Below are 6000 nucleotides of genomic sequence, written 5' to 3'. Positions count from 1 at the left end.
CACTACTTAAGAAGGCTTAGAGCAGGAATACAAAGGTCATGTACAGAAAAGAGGTTGAGAATTCTACTTGTAAAATGCTAGCTAGAGAGCATAATGAAGTGTTTGCAGGGTCAGAGAAGGGTATGAGCTTGATTCAGAAAAGTACCAAGTCCTAAAGAGATAAGGGTATGTAGGGTCGAGCAGAAGGTTCCAACATGCTGTGAATTGAAATGAGTAGGTAGACAAGAACTGATGAGATTAGACTGGCTGGTGTCTTTTGAGAGGGGGTAGATAGGTGATGAGTAGCTTCCTTCCAGGGTCTGATTTCTGCACAGTTGTGTGAAGGACAGAATGATGGTCTCACTCGGAATATGCACGTTCTGTTGATTTGAAGGTTGAGAAAGAAGTTCACGTTAGGGGCACCTGGGTGGCTCAGTTGGTTAAGCGTCCAACTTTGGCTCAGGTCCTGATCTTACAGTTCATGGGTTCAAGCCCCACATCAGCTCTGTGCTGACAGCTCGGAGCCAGGAGCCTGCTTTAGATTCTGTATCTCCTTCTCTTGTGCTCTGTCTCTCTCTCTCTTTCAAAAATAAATTTTAAAACATTAAAAAAAAAAAGAAGTTCACTTTACATCACTAATTTTTATTTCATTTACTGACATCACTTCAAAGTTTTTTTCAATGGGTTTCTTTGAATCCTAGGATAGAAGTCACCTTAATTCACTATATATATTGTAAATTCCTTATAGGAACAAATCATTGTTCTTATGGATCTTTTTATCTCATACTATTATAAGTATGATATTACATATACCCTGGGTTATTGACTGCTTATTGATTGCTTTTAGCAGAGAGTCAGTGATCTTTTATAAGTGAGGACCATATCACTTTTCAAATGATCTTTTCCTTTTTTTAAATTTTTTTAATGTTTTTATTTATTTTTGAGACAGAGAGAGACAGAGCATGAGCAAGGGAGGAGCAGAGAGAGAGGGAGACACAGAATCTGAAGCAGGCTCCAGGCTCTGAGCTGTCAGCACAGAGACCGACACGGGGCTCGAACTCACGGACCGTGAGATCATGACCTGAGCTGAAGTCGGATTCTCAACCGACTGAGCCACCCAGGCGCCCCTCAAATGATCTTTTCAAATGAAGAGAATAAATAGAATGGGAAGAAGGAAAGAATCAGTAAGATCAAAGAATACCAAATAGTCCTCTTTCCCCTACACTGATGAAAAATCTCTATGTGATTCAACAAGCACATCTTTTAAGTGTTGCTGCTCTATGAGGTACAGTATCCAAGTGAGGTAATAGAGTAAGTTATCAAATTCAACAGCAGAAGACCTGAGCTCAAGCCCTGGTTCAGATGCTTACCTAACATATAAACTCTGTGAAAATCACTCAATGCCAAGTCTAATTTTTCTATAACGCTCTTACCTCACGGGGATATTGTGAAGATCAAATAAATGAATGAGTGCAAAAGAGATTTGCAAGCTCTATAGTGCTAGGCAAGTGTAAACAATTCTTTTCATTTATTCTGCAGAGAGAATGGGAACACACAGTGTTGGAGCATTGAGGGACTTCCAAGGAGGAAAAGCCTGGGAGGGACACTTAAGTGGCAGAGAGGGAAACAGTGGGCCAGGGAGACAGGACTACCGAGAAGGGGGAAAATACAGAAACTGTATGTTAGGAGGTCAAAAATTAATTTCTTAACCTTGCATGTTATCAATGACAGTGGCTAAAGTAATTGCCCTATAACCAATTGAACATCATTTTCTATATTATCCTTGGTATATTTTACCTATGATAAAGTATCTCAGTTCCAAAAATACTTGAGAATTAGTACGGTAAGTATATCCCTCTTCCTAATGCATATCATAATTGTCAAAGTGACAGTATAATACAAGCCCCTCATTGACAAAGTAGCAATATCTGTAAGTTCTGGAAACTCTGGGTTTTTCGATGCAGTCAAGTCTGGACTCTGATCAATGGCAACAAATTCAACAAGAAAACTGGGGAAAAGTAGCCCAAGCCACAAGTCCTTAGGAATAAGAATTTTTGGTAATTTCTGACACTGTTCCTCCTATTCCCATCATCTGTTCTACACACTGTTACATGAAGAGTCCACTATAAGGCTTACTTCTAACTCCACACCCTGGATTTCATATATCTTAACCATCCCACAAAAACTATACAATCCTGAAATTCAAACTCAAAGTATGGGGACACCTGGCTGGCTCAGTCAGAGGAGTGTGTGGCTCTTGATCCCAGGGTTGTGAGTTTGAGCCCCATGACGGGTGTAGAGATTACTTAAATAAAATTAAAAAAAAAAAAAAGACTCCAACTATGATCTTCATTCTTCTTCTTTGGATTCTTCTTTCACCAACTTAAACTACCAAGCTCTTATATCTAAACAGAGAAAGCCAAAGGGTAATTAGAGCAAGAGGTTCTACATTTTCATTGTATACAAAACAATGAATAAATGTTGCCAAAAGAGTTGGCTGTTAGTCAGTGGTGGCTTTTTTGTTTGATTGTTTGAATTGCATATTGCATAATTGTATTAACATAGGCAACATATTTGCCAAGTGCCACGTGCTTTGCAAAAACTTCACGAGTTCTAAAAAAAAAATTACCATTGCTGTTCATGTTTTATGGATAAGACACTGAGGCCCAGAGAGGTTAAATAACTTGCCCAAATGCATACATCTAGGGCATTGGAATCTGCACTCAGACAATCTGACTCTGAAGTTCAAACACTTGACTTCTCTGGCAGAGAGCCGATTAAAATCTCAACTCCATGGCCCATCCCTCATTTCTGTGTTTTCATATGGAATAAATAAGAAAACACAAAAGCCCCTCACCTAATACTTAGCACATAGAAAGCAATCACTAAATAGTAGTTCATTTAATGATGTATAAACACATCCTAAAGATTTAGAGGTAGAAGTCTTGCTTTCCCATTAAATTCCCATAGTGACAATTGCAAGGTCTGTAACTTTTGTCCCCACAGAATTAACTTTTTCTAACTAGTGACTATAGCAGGCTGATGTCATTGCTTTAAAGGTCCCAAGGACATAAAACCTATATAATTCAGGTTTAAAAAAACACCAACACTGCAGCTGCCAGCCCCAGCTGTTTTCTTCCTGGACAGATTTCCCTTCAGTCCTTGGTGGAATAATCCATCTGACGCTAGCAATATAAAACTTACACATAGAGCATGTGCTGCAAAGGAAACAGAATACCTCAGTCACACTAGTTCTGAATAATTAGGTCCAGTTCTGTGTTAGAGGTCTCCTGGTAAATTAGCACGGCCCACAAAAGTGGTTGGTAGCTACTTTTAATCATTCTGCCATCAATATCATCTGAAAAAGTGCAAAAAACATACCATGCTTACATCACATCTTCAGTTGACCAGAAACCAATTCTAGAAAATCTTAGGGCAGAGTTACATGCTCTACTTACTGAAAAATATGATAATAATATTTATTATGATGATTTTTGCAGAAATGTATTTACTGTGACTTACTAGCACTGAACAAAGCCCGAGGGAACTTTAAGGATTCTGGCCATCCTCATGGAAAAATCAGGGTAAATGGGGTTATTTGATTTGTCCAACTTTAAATTTGTGCTATTTCTACTAGAAAATAATTTGATATTGAAATTACAAGACCGTGACGATTCAGTTCTCTTTGGAGATGCTGGGAGCATCGGAAACAACCCAGGGTGAGTGTTTATAGACATTTTTGTGTTATTCTGTTTTTGCTCTTAATTGTTTTCCTCCATGTTTCTGAAACGTATGCAATAGACATTAGATTCTCCTTCTGTGCACTGTATTCTCAACCTAAACCAACACCAAATTTCTACTGCAGTTGGGCACATCTCCATTTTTCAAAGCATTTTTTTCCTATGGCTCCAAAGAAATAGAAAAACGATGATGATGATGATGATGATGATGATGATGATGATGATGAAACAAATGTCTTTAAGGCTCTCAATCTGCACACCCTTTGCTATTTGTGCAGGTGAAATTCTCCATGTTGATTTTTTTTTTTATGTATGAGCTTTAAATTTTTTTAATGTTTATTTATTTTTGTGAGAGAGAGAGACAGAGCTCAAGCAGGGGAGGGACAGAGAGAGAGGAGACACAGAATCTGAAGCAGGCTCCAGGCTCCAGGCTCCGAGCTGTCAGCACAGAGCCCAACGCAGGGCTCAAACCCACAGACCGTGAAATCATGACCCGAGCCGAAGTCAGAGGCTTAACCGACATAGCCACCCCAGCGCCCCTCCATGTTGATTTAAAATAAACTCCTGGCTCCATTCTTGCTCAGTTCTTCAGCTTTCAATTTACAATCCTCCTTTTGGAACTTAATAAATTAAAAAGATAACAGATGTAAATCATTCAACGTAGCTTTCTGGAGCAGAAGCTTTAAGTGAACACTCTAAGAAAAATTTCTAAATAGTAAAGTTAATCCATAACTACATTAAGATGTTACTATAAATATTACTCTAAGTTCTAGACACCACGAATTTAATTTAAATGTTACCTGAAATACTTCTCCTGCCCCAAAAATGCTTCCTTTTCCCATGGCTCTACTTCGCTAGTTCCCTAATTTGATACTACCATAGTCTTTCCTCTGATATAGACAATGAAAAGGGCCACTGTCAGCAGACCAGCAGGATGAGTAATAGGAAATAATTGAGAAGAAAGATAATTAGAAGCAGAAAAGAAAGCGTTCTCTAGTCTTTTTTCATAAGCAATGTGGAGTTGATTTATTTGTCTGGCAGAGAGCCTGGCCTTGAGGAATGAGGTAAAGCACCAGCAGTGATCAGTGATGGGAATAAGGTAGCACAGGATTACAGGGCCTAAGGAACCATGAGGGTGGCTTGCGTGGGTGGGCACCCTCGGCAGGCCATGCATGGAGGCAGCAGCATGAAGACAAGGGAGAGAAGAGAGACTCCCCACAGATGCCCAACCAAGCTGCCCTAGGGCACCAAGGAGAGGAAGAGGCAGGTCACCAAGACACAGTCCACTTAGCACCCTAATTATCACATAAATGAGTCAGGTCAGAGTAGGGGCAAAGAGAGCCTGAGCTCCAGGCACAGCTCTTACTACAGTTCTCTGTGAACTTGAGCCAGTTGCTTTACCTCTCTGTGCCTCATTTTCTCTACCTGAAAAATGAAAAAAAAAAAAAAAAAAGAAAAAGTGTCCATCAATTGATGAATGGATAAAGGACATGTGGTATATATACACAGTGGACTGTTATTCAGCCACGAAAAAGAATGGAATTGTGCCATTTGCAACAACATTGGTAGAGCTGGAGAATATAAAGCTAAGTGAAAAGTCAGAGACAGACAATTACCATATGATTTCACTCATATGTGGAATTTAAGAAACAAAACAAAGGACCAAAGGGGGGAAGAAGAGAGAGGGGGGAGAGACCAACCAAGAAACAGACTCTTACTATGGAGAACAAACTGATGGTTATTGTGGGGCAGGGGGGCGGGGGGAATGGCGAAATAGGTGATGGGGATGAAGGAGTGCACTTTTTGTGATAAGCACAGGATGATTAAATTTTTAAAAATTCTAATGTTTATTTTTGAGAGAGAGAGACAGAGCACAAGCAGGGGAGGGGTACAGAGGGAGGAAGACACAGAATCCAAAGTAGGCCCAGGCTCCCAGCTGTCAGCACAGAGCCCAACGCGGGGCTCAAACCCACGAACTGTGAGATCATGACCTGAGCCAAAGTCGGATGCTCAGCCTACTGAGCTACCCAGGCACTGCCCTAAATTTTTTTAAATAGTGAGGCCTGGGTCAAAGTGAAACTAATTTAAAAGAAAATAAAAGAACCATGTTTTATTTGTGGGTCAGACAACAGAATTGAACTTTAAGAAGAGCTGAGGATAATCTAGTGAGGACGGTGAGGCTATTGGTCTCAGACCTTGATCTGCAGCTGAAGAATGAGCAAGTCTGCCCTCATCTGAGGGGTGGAGCAAAAGCAAGCCTCCATCACTCTCTCCAGATTCT

This window comes from Lynx canadensis, chromosome B3, assembly GCF_007474595.2.
Source record: "Lynx canadensis isolate LIC74 chromosome B3, mLynCan4.pri.v2, whole genome shotgun sequence".
Taxonomy (NCBI): Eukaryota; Metazoa; Chordata; class Mammalia; order Carnivora; family Felidae; genus Lynx; species Lynx canadensis.
The sequence above is the reverse complement of the archived record's forward strand: the minus strand, read 5'-3'. Positions refer to the sequence as shown.